At 36.5% G+C, this 27,681-nt stretch overlaps 1 protein-coding gene across 1 annotated transcript in view; it reads right to left on the reverse strand.

The window, feature by feature from the left end:
• The window catches only part of LOC124156252 (putative tyramine receptor 2), an 844,454-nt gene that overhangs the window by 62,940 nt on the left and 753,833 nt on the right, over positions 1 to 27,681 (reverse strand). Inside the window, exon 9 of the mRNA XM_046530670.1 lies at positions 6,243 to 6,362. The gene's annotated coding sequence lies outside the window, so the exon portion shown is untranslated. The remainder of the gene's footprint in view (positions 1 to 6,242; positions 6,363 to 27,681) is intronic.

Consider the following 27,681-nt stretch of genomic DNA (forward strand, 5'->3'; position numbering starts at 1 on the left):
ATATTCGACCATTCTCATCGTACATGAGGTGCAAGAGCAGATGATAAAAATTAGTGAAACAATTCCTTTCATTAATAAAACCACGCGTACGCCGGAAAGTATGCAATGGGTACAAAGTATATAATGAGTATCATTTGACAAATACGTGGAATTATTTAATTGGTACCTAGAAATTTTAAATACTAAAGAGCTAGGTATTTTAAATTTATTGTGGAAGCAACACAGAGTCTTTTATTGATAATATGGAGCCCTGCCACCACATACCAGCGTCAAGTTTCGATTTAATTTCGAGGGCGAGTCTGGTAGAGCTACTCGTAGTTTCAAATTCCAGCCAGGCAAAATTATCTTAAGCTGGTAATTTTATATTTTGGAGTTTAAGTTTGAACTTATTGCGAAGGACTGAATAGCGAAATTTTAGTGATTAGCCTCCACAAAAACTTCGGAAAAATTCTATGATAAGGAAATAAAAATAATGAAATAATTAATTAAGGAAAACCGTGCACTCAACGACAAAATACCTCGCATTATTTACGTACCCGTTGAACCTAGAAATTGAGGGAGAAAGAGAAAGATAATGTGAGGTGTAGAAAAGCTGTCATCACTTTTAGAAGGGGGAATCAGGTCGCGATTTATGTGACGAGAAGAAACAGGCGCCCTGTTTACTCCACGATGCAATAATCCGCATTGACGCTTAGGCTATTTAAAATTCAAAGCGTCAGAGACGAGGTCATGAATTGGGCTTCGCATTTGAAGAGGGGAGGTGCAGTTAACAAAAGATAGAGGGATAGCGTTCCCTCGCGGAGTATTGGGAAATTGAAAGGATTGGGGAAATTAGGTATAAAAAGGATAAGTAGGCCCTTCGAATACATTCAATGTCAGCAGCTACACGGATCCTAAGGTAAAAATTTCCACAAGTTTATCGCTTTATGCACCTAATTTCACACGATCAAAGTTTTATGCTTAGTAAGCAGAACTGTTTTGCTTAAAATTTAAGGAAAATAAGTTACGTTTATTGGAAAATTAAAAAGGGAACTTATTTTTGAAAGCCTTCCCACTTATTCGAAGTGCCTACATTGGGTAAATATCATAAATAATATAAAAAATAAGGAGTAATAAAAATATATATATTTAAGAAGATAGTTACGATTAAAAGAAGTATAAGTTTTACATCCCAAACAGCCGAAGACAATAACTTAGCATAAACATTAGAACGTACACTTAACCAGACCTAAGACTAAGTAAATTTTCCACACAGGAGGCACCCAAACCACTACATTAAAGTTAGCCGGTGAGAATCTAATTCTACTACCGCAGAGGCTGAAAAGCATTCAGTAACAAAAATTCAGCAAAAGAGAATGAAAAAATATGTTCAAAATTTCTGTTTGGTCATAAATGCGTAAAAATTTAGGAAAACAATATCGCTAATGGTGGCGTTATCATTGAAAACAAGGGGGGTAGTAATAAAAAAAAAACAGTGGAAAAGAATGTAAGGATTTTCATCGAAGAGGTAGAAAATATGAAAAAAAGACGAGAGAGAAGATGGGTGCTCGGCTCGAAGGGGTGAGGTAGGGATGAATAAGACTGGGATCTTGAAGGGCGGTATTACCCTACTTCTCCACTCCGGGGTGGGGGACAAAAATTTACGCCGTAGGAAAGTGCTAATTTTATGCATCTTTCCCGTGGAGGAACGAGAGAAACGGTGGGGTGGTGGTTAGGCGAGGCTAAAGGTCGAAGGAAAGTAGGGGAAGGGGGAAGATTGAGACGACGTAGGAATCAAAAGCGAAAAAGAGACTTGGGTATGAGCATGAGGAACGAGGTTTGGAGATGGAAGAAAAAACAGTAAAGGAGAAGAAAATTAACTCTGAAACTTGAAAATGTCATTCCTGCCAAATTCTTTAAGAGTCTTCTTCGTCAACTGAAGGGTGAGAGAGAGAGAAAGAAAAAAACATAATAATGTTTCCCGAGGATAAGGAGCGAATTGTGCATTCATAGGACGATCTTGACGCATACGATGGCGTAGATAATAGGATTGAAGCGACGAGCTTCGCGCTTCTAGCGGCGAATCTGCACTTCGCAAGATGGTATTCTTCTTGAAAACTACGCCAAGAACGAGGACATCTTCGCAAAAGGTGGTAGTTCATCAAGTTTTTGTTAATACGCGAGTAAAATTTAGTCCCCAGGAGACCATACTTAGAACTGGGCGGTCGAAATTGTAATTTTAATTAAAAAACCACAAAGTTTCCTCTTAGTCCTTGCTTTCCTAAAATTATTTTTCTTGCATCTATTTTTGCCAAGCATTCAAAGAAATCTTATTTTTTATGCATTCACCGTATGGTAGTTAGGTAGTGCAATAATGTATGCTAAATAGGTAAGCCAAGTAAAAGCAATTATTGGTGCCGTGTAAACTTCTAGAAAAAAAGAGTAAATTACCCTGTTTAGACCCATTACATACGATGTTAATATTCGGAAATAACATGAGAAAGAATGGATGAAGAATAGCTTACATATAAAGATTCGCCGATAAATTATGCACTACTTCAAGCGTAAAAGAAATTTAGCGTGTTTACTGGTTGTTTTTATATCGGTTATATTATTATACAAAATTCAGTGATTTGAAACCAAAATAGATACAACAACAACGTTAGTTAGCTTACTTTAATAGAATCAATATAAGGAGTTGGCTCAATCTGGATGATTTAATCTGGTGGCATTCTTGCATGTTAGCAATAAAATTACAGGAAATTTTTCATAAATACGAGCTCGTACTTGAAGATGCTGCATTACCTGAAGTTAATAACACGTAATGGAAATTCGTGAATTATTATTTCAGTATTAATTTGTAGAATGCAATGAAACAATTACCACTCGCTACATGATTATTGGCTGAGAAGCGATAACGTGCTATGACGTCAAGATAGTGGATAACCTGGCTTTGAACCTCATTATTAATGTAACTTTTATGCGAAACCAAGCGCCTTCTTCTGCTCCAAGGACAAAAAAATTGGAGCGGGAATCAGAAAAAAAACCCTCGGGAAATGCAGCCCTATGTTTTACAGTTCTACATGCCTAAAAGTTTCTATCACGTTCCCTAGTCTGAATACGGCCTTGGATACTTCGTTATTCTTCGAGAGGCATTCGTTCCGCGTGCGTAATGGAACGAGTTATCCAAATATTTTGGCAGTCGGAGGGCACATCACCCATGTTAGTGTTCACTCCAATGACATGTCACCTAACCCAGTTCGCAGTTCCATTATACATCCAGAAATTCTTGTTCCACGGAGAAGCACAGAAAAAACATTCGGCAAATGCTAAGATAATTCCATTATCCAACTTCCAATTACAATAACAGGTTATTATCGTCATTTCAGTCCAGGAACCAGAACCTGTTTCCAATTCGGTAACCCCTGTATGAGTTTTCCATTATTACAGTCAACATCGGTTAGTTTTTCCTATTTTCATTCATTCGCTCTATTATCTATTTTTCATTTTCTTTCCATACTCATCCAAGCAAGCATTTTGGAAAGATCTGGATGCTCTCTAGGAGAAATTCCCTCATCGCGAAATAACTCAGGCATGAGGCCCTACAAGACCACTTCATGGAGCTAAATTAGAAGTTTAAATTATGAGACCATTAAAAACTTTATCGTCATAGTCATTATGCTGCATAGGTGAAAAAATGGATCCTAGGAGCATGCCTTACTAGTCGCAATATTAAATAGTAAATACTTTCCACTTAAAATCAACATATTGCTCTCTGATCTGCAGAGCTACTCATTCTATATTAAATAGCAGTTTTCAACAGATAGGTAGTGGAAAATAGCTTCATGTTGCTAACAGCTGTGACTTTTATTGACATTTCCTGGTGTCGTATAGATTCAATTGATAATTATGCCGCTAATAATGAAATGATAGTTGCAGGAATAAAATAAGTTTCTATGTAGCTATTCTTCACATTACGTGTTTTGAGGATAGCTGAGGGTATATAACACTGACGGAGGTTTTTTTCTCCATTTAACCGAATGATGGTGCAGTGTTCAATGTCTGGATGAAGACAGGATGTTTTCGTAGGGAATGCGGAGTTATCAATTTAGGTAGGAAGCAATTCTAATTTTGTGAAATTTTTCATGCTACGATCTTGGTTGAGGAGTGGTCTAATGTTGGTGATGCTTTTGAATTTTGGATGAGGCTCTGCTTTTTCCGGAGTAAAATTAAATATTTTGCATGAGATATCTTTAATTGACTGTGATAGGCAAGTGAAACTATTCCCTCCCTTTCTTTCCGAGTATTTATGGCTAAGGTACAGCTTTAGGGGAGCAAAATACTTCAATGAAAGCTTCCAATGATTTGATCCAGGTGCCTTTCATTACCATCGGTTTACAAAGTAAGAAGATATATAGAGAGCAAAGAGGCTTTTTCATATCACTCTATCAGTTTCTACGTCCAGAGGTTGTTTTGAATTGATGATGTAGAGCTCAACACAGACATGCTTCAAGTGTGTGAAATACACACATTCAGGGTTTGAGGTCTGTTAAATTCCCTGTGCTGCCTCGCAAGTCCAGGATTTTAATTGGGGGTTTCCGAAGACTTCACCAGAGCATATTGAATGGAAAAATTTTATATTATAATTTTTCGGGATATGAAAGGTTAAAACTACAGCATGTTTTACAGCATTTTTACGGCCTATAAAGTGGAAATTATTCACTTAAATATCGATAGGTACCCTTATTCGCGACAGAAATTTTTAAATAAAGTAAACAGACAATCTGTGCCTGCCACTATTTTCCATGATAAACACGTTAACGCTTCATTCATGACAAAAAGTTTTCTTTTCACTTTCTCTCCGAAACGGTTTCCATAAAAAAAATTCTCACAATTGTAAATTTGATTGTGTCACTCTTAATGAAGGCCTATTTCAAATGATAGAAGATTCTTGTTACAGTATAACATAAAAAAAGGAGTTGAATAATTTCAATGAATATCAGTCTCAAGACAAAACAAAAAGAGAGTCTTCAATGGCCGCAAACATTAGTAAGCACGTGTCAAATCAAACTACTGCTCTACCCGAATAACCCTACTGCGGACATTTACGGGAATACTGCTTCAATTTATTAATCAGTCACAAGATCGGGCAATAAAAATTTGAAATAAATACGTTGTGGATAGCGGAACGACTTCTTCCCAATTTTGCGTCATTATTCTCTATCACTGAACTAGCAGGAGCTTTGTTTCAGCACTAGCAGCAACTGTAACATTTACAACTTATATAGTCTTAGATTGGACGTAGGACAAACAAATTTTCACTAGATAATCATTGAGATATCGCAAAGTCAGAATGCATGCTCTAGGAGACAGTTTGGAACGTTATCATGGGTATGAACTAGTTTATTCAAAGTTATACGTGAGTAATCAATGAATGCACATTCAACTCTCAGGGAAATGCTATGCCTAAGGAAAGTCAGATCTGTCATGATCTCCATTGGACGTATTTTCTAATGTACCTCCAATTATTTCAAGATTTCTCGTAATTTAGAACATTATACCATTTCTAAAGCTTTTGAACTATTTTTCACTATTGAAAAGCCTAGCAAGTATCCTAAATTCTTTCAATAACTTTCTATCCATTCCTATGTTAGCCGTTACGCACTTTTATTTTTATCATCAACTTGGCAACTAGACGATTGCAAAAAATATTACTATGCCAAAATCTGCGGTATCATTTTTGCTAAGGCTATTTCTTTCCCACCTTAATTCACAATGTGACGTGATATTTTCTTAAGCCCAAAGGCGATCTAAGGGTATACATAATTTAACTTATACTGACCACACTTATCACCTCTCTAAAATTAGTGAAACAGCGGTAAAAACGTAAGATAACCACTTTCTCAACCCAAATCATACTTATAAATGATACACAATAATACACAAATAAAACAATATATGATTTTCAATTCCGGTTATATTCAACACTATGGCTTCTAATGCCTAATTCCGAAGTAAAGAAAAAAATGGTAAAACCTTGACTGATAATTTTCCAAAGCGCATATGTAATAGTGAATTTTGAACAAACCCTAAATTCTAGCCATAATTAGAAAAAAATACATGCTGGCTTGATGCGCCGAGCCGAGCGAGCGCCGAGCATTTTCCCCAAACGCATAAAAATCGAGAATTAAGATATATTCAACAAATAGTTATGGGGCTGCCAAATTCAGGAAATGAAAAGAGCTAAAAACTAATATAATTACCTCTGATTGCGGATAATCGGATGGAAATACAGAAGAGTCAGCGTTAGAGTGATGTCAGCAGGACATTGGTGAAGTCATCGAAAATCACTTCCCTCCACTTCCAGCTGATGCGGGATTAATCTGGAAGTAAAAAAAAGAGACTCATTCGCCGGAGATCAAATTTTAAGGAAATCCCGGCCTGAGAACGAAATGGCCGTAGCAAAAAAAAGTGACAGTGGCCAGAATTATTCATCAATGATTGAAATCCACCTGATTGATTTCGAAAAATTTCCACGGTTTTTTAGCAAATGACCGTAGTGAGCTCTAAATAATTAATGCAAAAAAAAGGGGGAAGTCCCTCTTCCATACCACTGTCAGAATTCAATGCCTTGAATCCGGCGTCATGGCGGGAATATTGTTCCCGCATCTTTTGTGGAAAAAAAAGAAAGCATTATCCCGTGCAAGTCCTCTCCAGCGAGGACGGATAAAAAAAATTTGAACGCAAAAAGCTTCGAGGGGCAAAAAAAAGAGACTTCACATTTTTGGGGTCTTTATTTTCCTCCAGAGTTCCATCAGCGAACCCAATACTACGGAGAAAGGGCTTGATGGCTTGAAATGGGACTATTTATTCCACAATTCGTCCCGGTTCCGACCCTATTCTCCCGCCAAAAAACTCTCTATGGCACGATTCGTTCACAACGACGGGAAGAACCACGACCGCGAGTGATGAACGCGCTCGGCCGGAAATGACGTCGCGTTGTCCACTAGCATAGTGGTGGCAGCACATTCGACGTCTAGCGTCCTACATCGACAGATGCGCTGTTGGCCTCCCCCCTCTCTCACCAGTGGGACACCAAGGCCCTTCGTTTTCCAAATGGTAATTTTACCTTTTTTTTTCCTCGAAGCAATCGGTACTACCAGATGTAAGTCGCTTACCAGTATCGATATAGCGGATGCGTCATTGGTCCTAGTTGAAATAGTATTTATCCAAATTGGATTTTTGCCTCAATATCCCGATATTTCAAAAAATAACATTGCCATTTGCTTCATTTCGGACATATATTTTCGAAAATAAAACTTAAAAAGAACATTAATCCTTATGAAAACCGACCTTAGCCTAACATTTAGATAGAAGGTAATTGGCAGCAAATATTCTCCTTTTTCTCCAATTTTTCGCTAAATATCCCATATTTTCATACAAAGGGAGCCCTGTAATCGTAATTAACATAAAAATCAGTAAAAGTTGTGAAGTTAGTGATGTTTATGTCAAGATAATTACATTTTGTTTGCATGTCAAATTTCAGCAGTAAAGCATTTATGGTGAAATGTAATCCAATTGATGAAAAATTGGCAATAAAAAATGTAATACTGGGATTTTAATGCAAATTTCCACTATAATTCATGCTTATTTACAATAAAATATGGCCAATGTGACAAAAAAAACAACCATAACTAGGAAAAAGAATTTCAAAATAAAAATAGGAATACATAAATCACTCTTTCTAAGTATATCACACTATCTTCACCCGAAAATCTGTCAATACATATATGTAAAAGAGGACGCCAAAGAGGATGCCATATTTAAATGAAATTAAATTTTTTTGTCTTCCCAAAAATTTTGAAATTTAATTTTGAAACGGCTTACAGAAAATACTAACCTACTGGTGTATAAGATCACTTGCCGTTATGCACATATCGATACTGGTTGGTATATGTTGCTTCGTATAACAGTTCGCTATGAAAAAAATATTACAAAACGAAGGAGCAAAAGGGAAAGCAGCTGGTCCATTCCAGAGCCTCGCCAAAGGCCTACAGCGGGACAGGCAAGAGAGAGAAATCGTGTTTTTCGCCGTCCATCGTTAAGTTTTTTATTAGCCTTCTATCCAATACCTCGATAGGAGCGTTTATCTTCCTATTTCGTTCCCAAGTACTAAAAAAAAATTCCGGTGAACAGTTGAAGTGATCGAGTGAGACAATGCCTACGTATAAGCGATGCGAGGTCTATTGAAAAGAAAATTGGAAATGGGAAATAAGTCATGCGACATTTTTTGTACCGAATAAATATGGGACCATCACCTTGTAAAAGGATACCCAATTGATTATACCCACTCGATGATCAGTTCCGTTGCAAAATTCAGGGAAAAGTTTATTGTTTTGGATAAATGATGGAGGAAGTATTTATAAAACGTGCATTCCAGTGTAAATTAGTAAAGTTATCATGAATTGCGAAGAAAAAATCTAAATACGAATATTGACAACGTCCTATTGAAATGCGATTGCGAAAAAAACACTTTGTGGAATGAGGAAAAATGAGGTATTTGATTCATTAGTTCATTATGTGGTGCTTATTGGCGAACAATAAAAAAAAATTAGTATTTTTTTATAATTTTGAGGTAATAATTCCAAACATTCACTAAAATGCATATTCTGTTCTGTTTTATTTTTTTAAGATGCAATCATCCTTTCAAAATACATCATTTTCGGAGCAGGAGAGACGCCGACGGCAGCATGAGGCGTGATTGTTAATTAACTTAAATAAATACGATGTTTCTCTGATTAGATACCCACGGGACAAAAATCACGCATATCGATTAAGTTAGGATGCCCTTAATGAATGTTTCCCGTAAAATGGTCTCGAGATGTTTACGGTGCCATGCTATGGAGCTGCTGTCACTGTTTCATCAGCACCGGTAACATGTTATTACATTAACTATCATATAAAAATTACAAAATCTTTCCAGAATTGCATAATAATAGGAAAAAAATCCACGATAAGTATTTCCCAAAGTCTCACTGAAACGGCTGAAACACCAGTTATGCTCATATGGCCGTTACAAATAGCAATACCATTTCATGAAAAAATGAAAAGGAAATACCCTTTCACGATTCTGAAAATCATCGAAGAGATGTTTTGTTTGCAAATGCCTGATTTGGACAAATTTTCGGCTTGCGGCTGTTATCGCTAACCGTGAATGAACGTCAAAATAATTTGAGTTTTGATGCTTGAAATTTATTGCGTGAAGAAAAATATTAAAACTTTATATTTGCAGTGCTTATGAAAGTATTTGGAATGTGTCCAGGAATAAATTGAAAATAAGAGAAATAAGCATCAGCAGAATAGCAGAAAGAGAAAATGTTCACTGAAAACTCTTACAACAGCTAGATATAAAGGTTCAAATACCAACTAATATTAACAAACGGAATATTAGTTAAAGCTACAGAAAAAGTAATAAAAAGAAATATTAGGACTTTTTCGAGTATCTATGCCCACTCAAGAGTGGCAACAATATATTATCCTACACAAGCCAGTAGAACTGTGGGCAAAGGTTTTTAAATACGAATATTTTTCGTTGTCCTCAAATAGTCAGTGTAAATAGCCGCATCAGAAATTAAGATGTGGACATGTGCAAGTGAAATCAAATGCATTTTCCATTGACAATATCAATGTGTTAATCGCGTCAAGACTTTAAATGTCCAACGTTTCCTCTCGTATACCAGAGACCTCATCAGGGCTAATGACCCCAATATCATCATCACCCCACCCCTGATGCAGTCTCTTGGAAAAACATGAACTGTGGAGGTTTTAGTAATTATTTAAATCTTGACCATGATTTTTTCCTAACTGTCAATTACAGAGAAAATAAGCTAGATATAAGAAGACAATACTATAACGAGAGTGTGAAAATTATAACCTGAGTAAAATAACTAGGAATGAAATGATTACCCTGGAAATCAAAACTATTGCACATTTTACTAGCGCACATATTCACCGCTCAACCCAGCATGTTTTCGCCAAATATCTGCGGAAATTAAATGGAAATTCTGTGGTGACTGAGAAGCCAGGGAGGGTTGCGACGCGTAATTAGTGAGAGGTTTGGTGGAGGACACAAAGTGGGAATGGTATGTCAATAATGAGGTAGAAAACTATTTGATGACATTTTAGAGGGAAATAAGTGCGTGTCGGCAAGAGAGACAGAGAGTTGGTCAGAGAGTGAGAGAGAGGGGGGTGAGAAAAGGTGGGTGGCAGGGGGTGGGGGGGGAAGCCGAATAATTCCCAATCGAAACTTTTGGGGGTGCTGCTGACGGCATAGAAATTTCTGGCATTGACCACATGCGTCAAGCGTTCGGCTCCCCTCTCTCAGGAGGGCAGGGCGCGACGGCGACCCGTGTGCGCGAGAGTAGGTGGCCCCACGGGGCCTGTCATGGCCGGCAGTTTCGTTCGAAAGCGTCAAATATTTCAGAAAAAAATATAAAGAAATTCACTCCAAGGTGTCGTGTCGGGGAAACGCAGGATCCGAGCACCAGTGCTATCGCGAATGATTAAATCAAGTGAAACAATTTCGAATTCGCTTTTTCCCGTTCGGAACTGATTCGGGCGTTAAAGCCAGCAGAGCTCGAAGATGAATTTTTCATGAGAGAAAACTCGCGCAGGAATTTAGGGAAAATAACATCTCGCAAATAAATGGAATCTGAATATTTCATAAGTGAAGGATTAAGCAAGGATGTATATGAGGAAAAAAAAATATTACCCGTTTTCCTTGACAATCATTGCGTGAAAATTACTTAACTACAATTTTGATTTCCAAAACTATTGCAGGGCCACGGAATGATGAATACTGTCTGCCACATCATGCTTCAAAGAGGGAGGTGATATAAGAGCAAATTCAGTTGCGTTACAACATCGCGCTGCAGCGTCATAAATACTAAACTACCACATGGCAGGCCTTTCATGAACATCGAAGTATGCTATATGGAAAAAAATATTTCCAGACTTTTCATGTAGGGAAATATTGATATTGTGCGTCTTGCATAAAATAAACCACAAAGACGAAAATCGCCGCGCGACAATGCACGCTACCATACTGGATAATTTTCATTCGCATTTAATTTCATGTACTTTTCTGCACCTCGGAAATTAAAGTCTACCTTACTGCCATTTAAAAAACAAATAATGGGTATATTTTATTTTAAAAAGCTATTTTAATATTAATATGTCCTTCTCTCTATAAAAAAAACAATAAAGTGTACAAATAAAATATTTTTCCCGTGACAAGATGAAGAAGACTTTCGTTTCACCGTTCTCGTTGTTTTTTTGCGGGTTTTTCTATCGACTATAGAAGCTAAACTATCACGTCTAAACATTGTTTAATGATTCATCGTTGTAGTTGAATAAACAATGAGTAAAAGGATATATTACACGACCCTGTGGAGCTTCGGCAGAATTCCATATAAATACTTAAAGATCAGCATTCTACCTTTTTTGCGCCTATAGGAAGTATAATGGAGCTGGTAGGGGAGGTGTTTCCTATTTGCCAGGGCAATTTAACTGTCCTCCATGCTTCCAAAACCTCACTATCATGTCCCATCTACCGTCGAAAACTTTCAGAAAACCCCATTGCTTTCAAAATTGGATATTACATCTCATTGTGAATGCTGCAAGCTAAAATAACCTTCGGGCGGGTTTTAATTATGCATCATTCTCATCGCAAAGGGGAAGGAATTTTTCCTCCATTTCCAAAACAGTGAAAATTAGATTTCTAAGAAACCCTTTAATTAATAAAGTAACAAAATATGAAAGAAAAAAAAAACATAAACCCTTTCGAGAGTTCTTCAAGATGAGCCTGAATTGCCGATTCTTAAATATATGTGACGAAGGGGTACATTCATTTATATTTAAATCTAAAAATCGAAACTTTGGTACCTGATTAAAATTTTCATTTTTATTTCACAACATTTACTTGGAGTAATATAAATTGAAGATACTAAAAGTGACCTAAAGAATAGAAAAGACCTCTTATTGCAATAAGAATTGGTTGAGAATTCCACTTTATTAATAAAAAACTTCAACAAATGCGATGGTGGTTGGCGTAACATGGTGAAACTCCTTCATGATGCACAAAGCGCTGTTTCACAAAATAAGATGTATTTGCGACCGTTTTCGATACAGCGTATCATCATCTGGCAATAACAAGTATCAGTACATAGAATTTATACCCTCAAAAACTTATACCCAAAAACCTATACCCTCTATACCCTTAAAAACTTCAACCGCTAAATTAAGTCACTAATTAATAAAATAACCGAAGAAATTGGATAAGTTTTGAAATAAATAGAAAGTTATTGAGTCTCACGAGTAAATGCCAATTTATCTCCAAATGGAAGAAATGCTGAAGTTTAATGAGAAATAGTAATTTCTAGAACATTGAGATTTCTGGATTTTAAGTAAAGAGTTTTTATCCAAAAATAAATAAAAACAGAGTCTGAATTATTCAAAATTATGAGGTATTTTTTCAACAGTCGAATCTCCTGTAGTACTGTTTATTGCATGATGCGTGTGGATGAAGTATTACCAATCCTTTGATTTGATATTGATTTAGTTTCTTTCTAGTTAGCAAGTTGGCATTTCAAGTGTGATGACGAAACACTGCCTTTCGAGTGAATTTGTGGGCCCTCAGTTTGGCTATACTTGTCTGTGCTACCCTATACTATAATACCAACAAAAATATCTAACGAATAAGACGTTGCAGCTATTTGCATGACTAGCCCTAAAGAAGACTTAATTGACTCCTCAGGAGAGGACATATCCTGGTGAGTCAGACAGTGGTACTGGGCAAAAGAACTTCCGTCCATCAGTCAACAATTCGAAGACTGCAAAAAATATTGATTTGATGAGAAAAATTGATTTAATGGAATGATACCCCTTCGGAAAAGACACTATTTTCATCAAAATCTGAGGGAAAGGGAAGATGTTCACAAAAATGTATGCTGAGGCACAAACCCAAGCTGTGATTTAAATTCTCCATTCTCCATTGCTTTGAATATAAGCTTTTTCTCCGATAAAATTGTAAAAAAGTGAAAAATGATTAATATGGAATCATTATTATTTAATCCAAAGTATTAAAATGTGATAATTTTTTGAGACATTGAAAAACTACGCGAATTCTAAAGAAATAATGTTTTACATTTACGATGCCTTTTAGCCTTTATAATGTATTTCCCAAATAATTTGCAGCCCTAAGCTTCTAGCTAATGATATGAAAAGTAGAGAATGGGCAGAATGCATTTTTTAATGTTAAAATAATCGAAGTATCATCTCATACTATATCGTTGGCTGCAATAAAGAGGGTAAGCATTAGGAAAGATTTTATTATTAAAGGCAAAGGAAAACAGGAACTTGTAGATGAGATGTAAAGAGAAATTCACCATGGAAAATGAGCGATATAAATAATAATATAATAATGTTTCTCTTACACATTCAAAAATCATTCCCCAGCTTCTTTCGATTACTACGCCACCCCATACACGATAGCCTTGATGTTGGTATAAATGATTCACTTACAATTCAACATTTGTTAAATATGAAAGCCATGAGCAGGTATTTAATAGCTATGCCGCTGAAACGAGATAAAAAAATTAGTTTTATTTTCCACGTTAGCAATAAAAACCAAGATAAAGAAAATATGGAGTGATATTCCAAAAATGTCCTTAACGATTACAACTTTTATCATTCTAAGTACTGCATTGAGTAAAAATTGATTTTATTCCCTTGTACACCCATAAACAATTATAAATTCCCAACAATGTAGAATTGGTTGATTCAAACCATCATATATTTCATTCAGAAGTAGGTAAGGGCCATATACAAAGCAGAAACGCTTTAATTACTTGATGACGCATCACGCCATTAAATTTTACCAGTATCTGTGGCTAAGGACCCGAATTCCCAAACTACTCCATGCAAGTTTACACCATCGCGTCAAGTTTGCTTCGGAATCCGGTACGCCATTTCCGGCGCTTACACGCAAATATTTCCAGTTTGAGTGGATTTGAAACGCTCCGATGTTACGTGGAAATGAAAAAAAATTATACACATCCGTACATTACGGGAGTTGACGAGGTTAGGAAGGTGGTTGCTTGCCGCGCGTCGCGCTGCTACGCAAAACTTAAACGCTTGGAGTGCCAAAGTTATAGTTTCGCCGTGAGGTATCTTCCCATATCCCGCGGCTCTCTCGATTCGGGGCTTCAAAGAGACACTCCGGAGCCCCGTTGCCGTCGGCGACACGGAACAAATGAGCGCCACGTGGCCCCATAGCGACAATGCACGTACAAAAGAGAAGCTCGAATTTTGCACGAGATGCCTCGAGCGAACGATTCGACAGAGCGTGGATCCGTTTTTCGAGAAGAGGTCTCGACAACTGTAATCACAGCACGCAAAAATTTTTCATTCCATTCGAAAGGGAAATATTTGGGGACCACGAATACAATCAGAATACAAAGGCATGCAAACATACAAAGCAATACATTGGCAACGGGAATTATAATACTTTGATGCACATTGTTTGAATGACTCAAATCAATTTTATACATGTTTTCATACAGGTTTTCTTTGTTTCATTTCCTGAAATTCATTTGATTTTTATTTTACTTGTTTTTTTTTGTTCTTTAGTGTTTTGGTTGATTTGGCGCCTTGGGGACAGGTTTAAAGACAAAGAACTGTTGTATCAGGAGCCATTTTGAGAAAGAGGAAATAAAGAAAGCATAGAGTGTCAAATGATTTTGAAGTATTTATAAGCATCCTATTGAACATCCAATGCACAATTCAATCGATACACTAGAACTTCAATTACTGCGTAACTACTTGCGCGACACTCGAAAAGTCTTGGATCCATTTTTTGGGAGCCATTTCTATTTTTCCTGAGCTCGAAATTTCCTTTCTTTAGAGATGGGCAGTGTGAATTGGATTCTTAAAATCATCATCTTATGCGATACGTTAATATCACGGATATAATCAGAAGGCAAAGCCACGTAGGCAACGAGAAGAATAATACTTGACTGCGGGTAATCTTGTAAAAATAAAAAAAAAAATTTATACCTACCAATGCCGCTAGGTACGTAAATTAGATTTATTTATTTATTCAAAATTTAGGAAGGTTTCGTGAGAAAACACCTTCGGAGATCGAGGCCATTTCTGTAGTAACCAATGATGACCAAATGTAACATGATGCTAACGAAACTTAACACCTATTCATATTGGAATACATGGTTTTTACTATATGTGCGATTTAACAACAACTTAAGAGTCCTTGCAACCCGTATAACACCAATACATATCTAATGACATTCACGTGTCATTTTACTCAACAATGAAAAGGAAACACCAAATGTACTATACGATGAATCAACGTGAACGCCAATTCTTGCGTTACTAACAAAAAAAAACTTAATGCCTTACTCTTTGCATTACGGAAAACGCATACCACCCAGACGCCGAAAAAAATATAGTTAACCGTCTCCCCCAAAGCAAGGACCTGTTTTCGCCCTCGTTTTGAAATTGGACTTAACAAAGTAAAGCTCCTGGAGCGAAAGCACCAACAACGTCAAACACATGCGCCCTGATCAACATTCCTTTGTCGACGCCACCCTTTTTCAATAGGGTAGTTTCCTTCATCAAAGATAACGAAAGGCAATGATTGCAATTCGTTACCCAGAATTAGTGTATTCATAATATAAAATTATTTGGTTTTTGAAATACCGGTTTAGACGAATGGCAATGGTCAGTTTCAACCGCATTTGAAAAAGTCCAGATTGGTGCCCATGCAATGCCACTCCACGTGACGGACGTCACAGGGACCTAGTTTCCATACGAGTAGATAGGAGTTTTCCATCGTCCCTGATTACCAATGCATGCGTGAGGCACAGAGCTAAGGGAAACATGTCTTAATAATCACCTATTTAAACTGCTTAAGGTCGGAAAGTTTTCTTCGCTTGATAGGGTAATAATAATCCTTATTTAAGCCAAGTGCTACCTGCTATCAGAATACTCTGGTACCTGCTAGCATCCTGCGTTGCATCAGCGCTCAAAGCCTCGCGGCGAGGCCCTCGCCCCAAGGTCACCTCACATGCGGCAGCGGGAACCAGAACGACGTCACAAGGAGTTTTCCTAGTATTCATACTTAGCCGTCGCGTTTTCGCGCGCTTGAAAATTTTCACTTTTCATTTAATCGCGAAAAATAGTTATCGTCGTTCAAAAATCTTAAAGCGTGAAATACGTACCTCAGGTGTAATAATCTTTCGATTTAGGCAGTAAAAAAATTATAGGAAACCACCCTACTATGAGTTGTGAGCCATATGAAAGATCTCGCTTCCCTCCCACAGTGAGGAGAGCCGAGAAAAAGGATTTCATGCACATTTTTATGCACATGGTTAAACATTAGGGTGGATCTAAGAAGTATTTTTTACGGGATCGGATTTTCCCACAGTGGATAATTAAACGCCTATGACAATAGGGTCTCAGAGTCTAAACATTTTAATTCTGGATAATGTCAACAAATGCCACTACGTATCTCAATTTTATTTATTTATTTTCAAAAATTCATGTAAGTTTAGTGTAAAAATATCTACGGAGACGGATTATTTATAACTTTGGCCATTTCTATCGTGACCAACGACGACTAATTCATGCGCGACACTCGAAAAGTCTTAGATCAATTTTTTGGGAGTCATTTTTATTTTTTCTGAGCAGGAAACTTTCTTTCTGTAGAGTTGGGCAGAGTGAATTGCATTCTTAAAAATCATATTCCTATCCGAAGAGTTGGTGGAGCAATCCAGGTTGATTCAAAGATATTTCATTGGAATACCAATCCGATATCCGACATGCCAAACGGGAATCTAACCTCCCAGATAGACCATTTTGAGATCACATACCTATCCATGAATCGGATTGAAATCCTATTACCCTAGCCCTGACGGTACCCATATTCATCCACGACAGCGCATAACCGCAATTATGGTCGATTTTCCTTAATAAAGGACAATCTCGACGGCAATTGGATTTATCTCGTGTGATGTCAGTCATAGTGCAGACAGGAGTTGGCCTTTGAAACCAATGAGGACTCTATGTAAAGAGTATCACGAAGGAATCGTTGGCTTATATGACAGAGAACAAAAATGCATTCTTGTAGATGAGAGGTGTTGATTGCAAAATGTTAACCCAATCACTCACGCACCTCCATGAACGAGTTATCTCAATACCTGCGTGCAATTTCATTTGGAATAGACGAAGAACAATGCCAATGAAGGATCGACGACTACTGTTTCAATGAGAAACGAGAATCATAAGTGAACAAATGGAAGCACTACAGAGTAAAAAAATTGGTAAGGAAGTCGGTAATTGGAACAAGTAATGTATTCCTTAAAATCCATCGATATATGTTACATTACAGCCAAAGAACTTATATTAGAAGTAAAGTTTTGCAATGACTGAGTGCATAAATAAATAACAATTAAATGAATATAGTTCAACTCACCCCCTTGGCAATTCATCCGATGAAGCAATTGAAGCATTTAAAAAGATAAAATATCTATCTGCTAATGAGCCATTAAGACTCCGCGTAATATTTTTTACCTTTCACCTATTCTTCATCAATAATTTTCTTCAGACCATTTGACCATTTTATCAAAAGTAGTCTTATTTTCTAACCAAGGTTTTTAAAAGACAACAATCTGAGTAGTTAAATTCAGCGTTATCAAAAATTTATCAACATCTACCCTTTTTTAATTGAATTTCACTTGACACATTATTCCAGCATCACATAAAATATCTTGAATTCCTTCCCAATAGAGGTTAATCGAGTATATTTTTTGTGTGCTGTAAAATGTATCGAAATAATAACAGTTTAGCATAGAAGCATATACCAATTAGCTGTTGCGTGCATAGGCACTCTTGGGCGTTTCAATTATTGCAGTTACTATCTCCAAAATCATTACCAGAGGAGTTCAACTGTTTCCCATCTAATGGGTTACCGTTTAAAGAGTTTTTCTACGCATTCCAGAATGTGAAATCAAAAAAATAATGACGCATAATTTAGAGTATGTTCATAAATAGTGGTTCGATGTAGATTAAACTAATCCAATCAAGCATGGTATAGGAATGTGACAAAATCAAACGAGGATAATTAGTAATGGAATAACGCAGAGAAAACGTGAAAAATCTGCTGCACATATATCACGGTTCACTACTTTATGTACGTATTAAAATTAATGCTTGCTACATGCATTAGAGGTATTGAAAATAAGAACTGAATGCATAATTATTATGCGGGAAAACATTTGGCTGTATGTGGGGAGGCAGTGTCGATTTAAACAATTGTATAACATTAGCTTGTGATACAAATTTTATTTTCACAGATTATGGAGGTCCAAATAAATAAAATGAATGTAGAATTCAAAAATAAATAAAAACTTATCTTTACTTATCTCCAATACGGCCATAAGTCGAAATGAGACGGAGGAAGAAACTTTTAAGAAGGCTTTTTAGCATTGGTGCACTTGGGAGAAAATCAATAACAATTGGAGGGAGTTACTTAGGATTATCTTTTTAAGTAGCTCCAGTTTAACCTTAAGCTATCAGATACTTTTTATTTCATTTGTATAAATATTTACCTCGGAAAAAAACTTTTAAACGCAATCAAAAGTTAAAAGTAAGAAAATGTATTTTGGGCGAATAGATCATAATTATCACCCCATAAAAGATGGAGATTGGCACACATGAATGGTAAAGAAAACTATTTCCGGGAAAAAATCAACGGTTTTAGTTTATTTGGTTTAAAGAAGATTTTTTCACTCACATTTAGCAAGTGTTAGTGAGAAACGGGCAAAGGGCAACATATTTAAAGCTTTTGATTGGTGAGATATAATACAGTAATATTGTGTGGTGCTCAACACAACGTGGCCCTTACGAAAGGAACTATCCCTATTGATTATTTCGTCACTTATTATTCTACCACCCTTGAATGTCGTCGAGCTCTAATATTACTCAACACTCATCATTGATTTACCGTACTATTGATCTGAAAACCCAAAAAGAGTATTTGTTGGTCATAACTCGGCTTACGATCATCATCAGGTGAAAAAAGTCATATTTCTCAAGAAAAAAACTTGGGCCAAGAGAGATAGTTTTACCTATCGAGAGATATCAAAACTCTCCTGAGTCCTTTAAAAACAATTTCGCAATGGTGCAGTGATTTAAGAAGTACGTCGTTCATTAGTAACCTTCATAACAAGTCTAGTTACGCCAACCTAAGTCGTTGCGAACGGGGCTCTCCACTTTTATTGCCAACAATGACGGCCTCCAGAAGTTTGAAGTAGCCTGTGTTAACAAGATCACGTTAGGATGGTACAAGTTGCGTTTCCGTTGCTTTCTGTGTTTGCAAGTGAGTAAGATGGTCTTCCTTGAGCACATTGGATGCACGTGGAAGCCAAGTGGCCTCGGTTTGGCCTTCACTGACCACGCCGAAACACTGCTCAAAGAAACAAAAGCAAAACGATGATCCGTGCTTGAGGCCGGACCTTGTGACATTGCCCTGGTGGCACCAGCGATGAACTCTCGTAAAGTACTCTGTTCCCTACTCTAGTCCCAGTCTACTACACATCGTGACTCCCACTCCATTAGCGTCGCCGTTGCGCGAGAATTAATCAATGGATAAGAGAAGGAACGACGAAGAGAGCGTGGTCTCAGACCGCAGTCAGGATACGGCTCCAGGTACTCTGTTACTGCTTAGTTAGTCCGCCGCGAGCTACTGTAGGGGTCACAAAGGGTATTTTCTGCTCCTACGGAGAATACGTGTCCTTTATTTCAGTTCTGCGGAGGCAGAAGTGCGAGGAAGTGGACGCATATGCAGTCCTTGGAGTGCTATGTGGTTGTGATGCTCTTTTTTCTGATATTTTTCTGCACAAGACTCACGAAAATAAATTTTAATGAGAAAGTTAAGTTCGCACTACTAATTTCATATACCTGAGATACCTATAGATGAGCAAAATTTTAATACAAGATAAATAAATCATCTAATATAGATTAATAGGCAGAAATTAACATTCATCATCATTTGTCGACAATCCTAGGTTTGGTTTGACGCAGCTCTCCATTCCTCTCTTCTATCCGCTAAACTTTTCATAGCGACGTATTTCGTCTATTTTACAGCCTTTATAACCTGTCCTAAGTAACTCATTCGGGGCCGCTCCTAACCCTTCTTCCCTTCCACCTGTCCTTCTAGGATTGCCTTCATCAGGCCATCATTCGTCTTAAAAAGTCAAATATGTCTTCCCATTTTCTGCTAAACGTTTTTAGGAGACTTCTCTTTTCCCCCATTCTTAGAAATTCCTCCTTACTTACAAGGTCAATCCATTTTATCTTCATAATTCTTCGGTAGCACCATATTTCTAATGCTTCCACTCCTGACAACTATGCTGCTGACAACGCCCAAGACATAAAAACATGCTCCGTATATAGCATCTGATGAATTGTTTTCTTACTTCTATGCTTGTAGTCTCAGCCGTAAGAAGATTCCTCTTTTTTTAGAAAGCCCTCTTCGCCTGCGCTATTGTACTAACTATTTCCCTCTTGCTTCGTCCATCGTTGGTAATTCGGCTTCCCAGGTAAGAAAACTCTTTCACCTCTTCAAACTTATGCTTTCCTAACTTAATGTTTGTCTTAGCCTCCTCTATATTGCCGCATATTAATATCTTAGTCTTCTTTTTGTCGATTTTCAGCTGATATCTGGTCATAGTACAAAAATTAACGATTGCTGAGGGTGAAATCATTGGAATTATTTTCCTCCTTTGCGTCACTAATACATTTGAAAAGGAGATTAATTGGAAATTTTTTTACTTTACCGTAAACATGGCTTCCAAAGTAAAAATGTGAGTTGAGCCATATTGCAGATAATGACCATTAATTTTTCAGTTCTTTGGCTACATATTTTAACTCTTATTTTTCATTCCTAATGTGCAGGGAGAAAATGAAAGGGGAAATCGGCGGTTAAAAGGAAATTTGACCTAATAATAATCAGGAATTATGGCTCTTTCAAATAGCCCCTGCCAAATACGTGAAATTGTTTTCACTGTCATCTCTAGCGACTCCGTCCTCATAATGAAAGTTTTATGAAGAAGAAATTGGACTCATATCGCTTTCCCCTGATCAGGTAACTAATCAAGTGTTTTTTTTTCACATGCCCTTACCTCACGATACGGGTGTTTCTCGCATCCGTGACAGAGAACTTAAGTTCATGTAATTAATCGTAGAGGGCGTAACTTGGTGGAAATCCATAATAGCACGAATACAAGGATCAAGAACTTTGCTATTTCCACATAATATTTTATTAGCACCGACCATGGTTTCGTTACAGAGTAACATTATCAAGGTGAAGATTTAGGTAAATTGACAGTATATATATAGCAGGAGTCGTTGGTTAGGGGGAGGTAAGGGTTGGGGTTGGAGCTGGGTTTGGCGTCACTGTAGGCGGGGTGGGTGGAGGGGTGGATGAGTAAGGGGGAAAGTGGAGGAGGGGGGAGCGAGAAGGGTAAAGGTGGTCGTTAACAAGGTATGAGTCCCTGTGGCTTAAAATTTCCAATTCTTCTAAAGCGTCTAATCTCCGTCCTTTCTTCTCAAAATGCAGAATGGTAGGGATGAAGTCACTAATGTGCCCCATGTCATTAAGGTGTTTTGCAAATTGGGAGTGATCCTTCCCCTGTCTATGACACATCTGATGCTCGGCTGCCCGGATGGAAAAACTCCTCCCTGTTTGGCCGATGTAAATCGCGTCACAGTCGGCGCAATTTAGGCGATATACTCCGCTCCGTTCCTCCGGGATATCCCTATCCTTTGGTGACCCCAGCATGCTCCTTAATGTGCTGTGGTTGTAAAAGGCTGGCCTTATTTTTTCTTTGGGAAGTAATCTTTGCACTCTCAATGACAAATTCCCAAGGAAGGGAATCCGGCACCATTTAGGAGATCCCTCCGGGGGATTATGCGTTTTATATAATAGTCGTCTTGCCATCCGAGTTCTTTTTCTGAGGAAAAGTAAAAATATTCATGGTTGAATAATGTTTGCATTCTTACACATTATTTTTAAAAAAGCCAAAGAAAATATGAACAATCATATAAACAACAATTGCGTTGACTAGTGACTACAAAAACCATACATTTTCTCTATTATTTTACTCTTATAATTTCAGTTAATCATGAAAAAGCAACTTCACAAGTGGTTTTAAACCCGTAGTAAAACGGATCGCTTACATTAAGCGACAAACGAGAATGGTGTAGTGAAAATAATGATGCCGAGAATTTCTCCACTGAATTCAATAGGCTAGTTATTACTCAGCGATTAATGATAAATCAATGATTTATTCTGCGCAGACTTTATGCAGCCGCAATGACGATGAATATTTCATCCTAACTTCAATTTTATCTATCCTCTTACGAATGAGGGCGTATATTTCATCTTCCCTCAAGATATATTTTTTTTCAAAAGTAGTTCATTACAATGTGAATCTTTTTCCACATTTGGAATATATGTAGCTGTCTATGAAGACATTAGCTATTTGATAGCACGAAAAACGAATGATGGCATCGGAAAAAAATTAAATGGATTGGAATTACTTCACGATTTGAACTTCATTTGTCATCTTCCTATAATTCCCTCCGGTTTTTAATGTCATACTTCGAGTGTGATCTTAGCCACACTAGTTTCACAGAATATTTCAATACCTTAATGGAATTTTCTTACAAACCCTCTATACCAGTATTTGAAGAGTCTAAAAAATATTAAGCGAAATAATAAACTCCGCCAAAAAAATCTTCCTCGTGTTTTAGGCTATCTTTGAAACGATATACGGAAATAAAGTAATGGAAAAAAGTACAAAAGACGACCCGATGAATGAGTGAGTTTCCAGAAATCTAATTTATCTATTTTTTTTATTTAAACCCAATCACAAATATTCGCTTTTTAGCATATTTTCTCACTCACGTTTTTGCTCCACCACGAAGAAAATGCAATTATGAATTGCTTTATGTCAAAAAACTTTTGTTATGAAATTTAATCAGGTTTAAAAATAAAACCAAGAATAAACTTCACCAATGATTGAACCTCAGTTGCTAGTAAAAAAAAGTCACGATAAACCTTTTCAATTCTAATTAAATTTGCTTCGCATTAAAATTGAGTTTTCAATGCGTTCGCAAATCAATTTAAAACAGCTCTATTCAAAGAAACGTCCAGTATGATTTTTATATTCTTTTTTTGGGAATGAATGAATGATAATATTTTTGTACATTGCTTTTCGAGTACTAGTCACATGCTTATGAATGGCACAAAAAATAATGAACTATGTAATGTGATAGGGTACTTCAATAAATTAGCTTTGATATTTTTTCCTACAAGGACATTTGAATACGTAATTTGCACCAATAAACATAATATTTACACTTGATTATTTAATTGAAAGACAAAGATAATTCCATTTAGATGAAAGTGTAATCGTTTACATATCAATTGAAGCACTCTTGCAGTGAATAGGATACAGTCAAGCTATCTGAAATGCTGATCATGCTTGATAACCATAAACAGATAGAAATATATGGAAAATTTGACAAGAGTAATTTTCTGATGAAAATTGATTCGAATGTCATTGATTCAATGACAGGATCAACTGAATTGCACAAAACTATGGGGCGCCGTTTTTAATACCAGGGCTTCCTTTCAAATTACCCACTCAATTAAATTGGCAGCTGTCCTTCGCACCAATCATGATTGGGTTCTTCATAAATTACCTTGTGAATATGAAATAATGTCTTTTGAATGGATCCATTGATATAAAGTAGAGGTAATTTTTAACTACCACTAAAATGTCATCTAACATAATGATCGCTCAAAATCACACATACCCCATTCTTAACTTATTTTCTACGATAATAAAAGCAATGAATGAATTATTAATTACTCATTTCAACGTTCATCCAATAGAATTCCACATTGGCCAACATGTGAGAAATGGAGGAAACTTCCTCCAAAGTTGGCAGAAGGCTTAGTGAGTAATTTTTATAACAATTTCTTCGATTGGTTTTAACTAATTATCCTTGGCGAAAAAGTTTTATGCATATAAGATAATTTGGTGATAAAACCGATAATTTACCTCTCCCGGTGGAAATATGGCACTCTAAGCTCCCTTTGTACGAGTTAAAAGTGAGAGCCTACCTAGTAAATAGAAAATTCAAGGTATTAGGATCCACCTCGTTAGGGCGTTTATTGTCACATTAGATAAATAAAGTTATGGAGTAAAATGGAGTACTTTGGTTATTGCAAAGGACATTTAATGCAAATCTATCGCTATTTAGGCTATTTAGAAATCATAAAAGCACGTTTAAAGATAATTATTTTTGCACCAAGTGAGTTTTCCGGGTAATTCCTCACTCCAGAGTTTTATGGAATCGTTTTTATTGTTGAAATACAGACAACGGAGGATAAAATTTTTTACTTATGAAGGACGTATAAATGAACGTAATATACCAACAAGTAAATTTTTCTTATTCCTAGCTAATTTTGCTATATTTGCGGGTACCAAAAGTAAATTAATACTCAATTCTTAGTTTTTTACATGATCTACGAAAAAACCCTTTCATGAAAGTAGGCAACTTTTTGGTGACGATAAATCTAGAATGTGTTTAAAATGTGTAAAAAAACCACTTCCTTAGTAAAAACCAATTTGGATTTTTGTGTGGAAAGGGAACGGAGGACGCTTTAGAGAAATACTTAACTCATATTTATGAATCTATCAATAAAAACAAACGTACTGCCAGTCTGTTCATTGACATTACCAAAGCTTTTGATACAATTGACCATGGCATTTTAATGCATAAGCTTCATAGAGCTGGTATTCGAGGAACTCCACTAAAATGGTTCAAGAGCTATCTTTGTACACGAATGCAGTGTGTAAAAATTGGTAATGTATATAGTGATTATAAAGTGATAACAATTGGGGTTCCCCAAGGATCTGTCTTGGGACCTATTCTTTTCCTAATTTATATCAATGACTTATGTAATCTTGAAGTTAAAGGGCACATCACTGGCTTTGCTGATGATATTGCCTTAAGTTATGATAGTGAAAATTGGAACATTGTAAAAAACAATATGCAAATTGATTTGGTTAATCTTAGGAATTGGTTAGAGGCAAATAAATTAAAAATGAATGAAAATAAAACTAAATACATTTGCTACAATATTTGTAACAGGTATATAATTGACTGGGATTTGTACTACCACTCAAAGGATTGTCACATGAATGAGTGTTCGGATTGTTTGCCCTTACAGAGGGTGTCTAGTTTCAAGTATCCTGGAATAATCCAGGATGAGTGTTTAAAATGGCGTCAACATGTTGAAAATGTTGCAAATAGTATGAGGCAAACTATATCAAATTTTTATTTCATCCGTAACAAATGCCCAACATATTTTTTGAAACTCATTTATAACGCTCTAGTAAATACCAGGCTAAACTACGGTGTGTTTAGTTGGGGTGCAGCTTATAAAAATTCTATAAGATCTATTGTTGTACTGCAAAAAAGGCTTATTAGAGTAATTTAAAAAAAAGAGCCGTCTTGAAAGTTCCTTTTCTTTATTTTGTAGTATAGGCTTGCTTCCCTTGAGACATCTTTTTATTTACAAGGTTTTACGTCGATATTTCATGAGAAGTGGAAATACGGGGTTATTATTATACAACCGTCCTTCATTCACCCTACGAAGATCACCTATTACTTTACCAAGGACGAAGCTTACGCTGTATAAACGTTGTTTCTTGTTTATAGGCCCAAAAGTGTACAACTTATTACCTGATTCATGTCTGAAAGCAAAAAATAATAACGTAATTATGAAAAATATTCAGTCTTGGTTGTTTAGAATGCAAAGTATGGAGGATTTTTTTCTTTGATATAATACCATGTAATACATGTACGTACTTACTTCATTTCAAATGTTGTGCTTAAAATGCCTATATGTCAGCATGACCCCATGTAAAGGATGGTAGCCAAAAAACAGGTTGTCATTAATGGCTACCTAAAGTTACTCCGTTTTATGTAATTAATTCTATTCTGTGCTTTTTATTTTTTGGGGTAATAAACAAATTATTATTATAAATAATATTCTTTCGTTATTACGTTTCAACACTGCTTATTGATACTCAGTTTATCCTCAACTAGTGAAGTTATAAAGTCCGCAGCATAATACAAAATTTGGAAATTATTTTATTGACAGATTTCCATGAAACACGCTGAAATATAAGTATCTCAAGGTTTGAATTTTTATAATATACAATTTTTGGTAGCTAGTATGTGTTAACTGGAAAAATGCAGGGCAATTTGGAGAGAATTGCTATCATCTGGGATTATTAATCAATAGAAACCGATTTTGTACTATTTCCTTCTGTGTAGAGCTGATTCTGCTTACATAGTCTCTTTAATCGTTTTTTTAGCGCTACTGTAGTTGTAAATACATGTTCCAATACGCGAAAGCTGAAAGAAATAAATCAACTTCCACATTTTAAAATATTTTTTGCTATTTTAGTATTTTAATAACTATATCTTTACACACAGATTACAGAAGAAGATAATAAATCAATTCATTCTGCAATAGCCTTCCTTTTACATATAAGCATCACTTTTTTCCATTTTATTTTACAGAACATATTATATAAAGTGATCAGTCACCTGGATGAGGTAAAAAGTATATCGAAATTGGGGGTTTAATTTTTGCCCTTAGCTTTTGGATACTGCACATCCACCATAAGTGAAATATTCACATGTACTTTGAGATAAAATACGCTCTTTTTTCCATTGTTTAGGCTCGATGAAAATGGACCCCAATAGATCCATGGCCTCTCTTCCTGCTTCCAAAACGCATTGACGCGCTAAAATTGGCGACAAAGCTGCCCTCTAAAACCCCAGGGACGGAAAAATAAAACGGCAAGGAAATAAGTTTCGACATCCGTTCACTCGAACGGACGGCTCGCGACTCCACGTCTTCTTCTTCCGACTTCCCGTGGGAAGGATGCTCTGGCTCACGCTCAGTCACCGGCCTACTCGGGCGTCAAACGTCCATTCCCCCCCCTCACGAGCGGCGGCTCTCTGAGGTGAGTCCCAGGCAAGTTTCGCGGACGGATCCAAGTTTTACCTCCAGTTGCCTTCGCTATCTTCCGGACCGTGTGACGCTAGTTCGCTGCTTCGAAGATTCGGTTGCAGTTTAACGCCCGACTGCATACATGGCTCTTTGTAGAAGGAGAGACTCAGCCTCTTTCACGACTGGCGAATGTTCCAAATATACGACGTACGACGTAATGACCAGTGATTGATTAAATGCAATCCATCTTCGGCTGATTCCTCAATTGAATAAATACTTTTGGGGGATACATGCATTAATCGATACATACACCGGTTTCGGGGACTATATTTCGTATAAGAAATTGACATCAGGATGCTTATTCTAAATCCATGCTTAAATCAAAGCTTGAATTTCTTGTTATACAGTGGATATGGAGCAGCTTACCATGACATATTCTTAAATTATACATATCACCCCGTTACCATTGTTTTTTTTCAATTCCGTGTTTATAACACGAGTTTTTCAATTGTTTTAATCGCATA

This window comes from Ischnura elegans, chromosome 3 (assembly GCF_921293095.1).
Source record: "Ischnura elegans chromosome 3, ioIscEleg1.1, whole genome shotgun sequence".
NCBI lineage: Eukaryota > Metazoa > Arthropoda > Insecta > Odonata > Coenagrionidae > Ischnura > Ischnura elegans.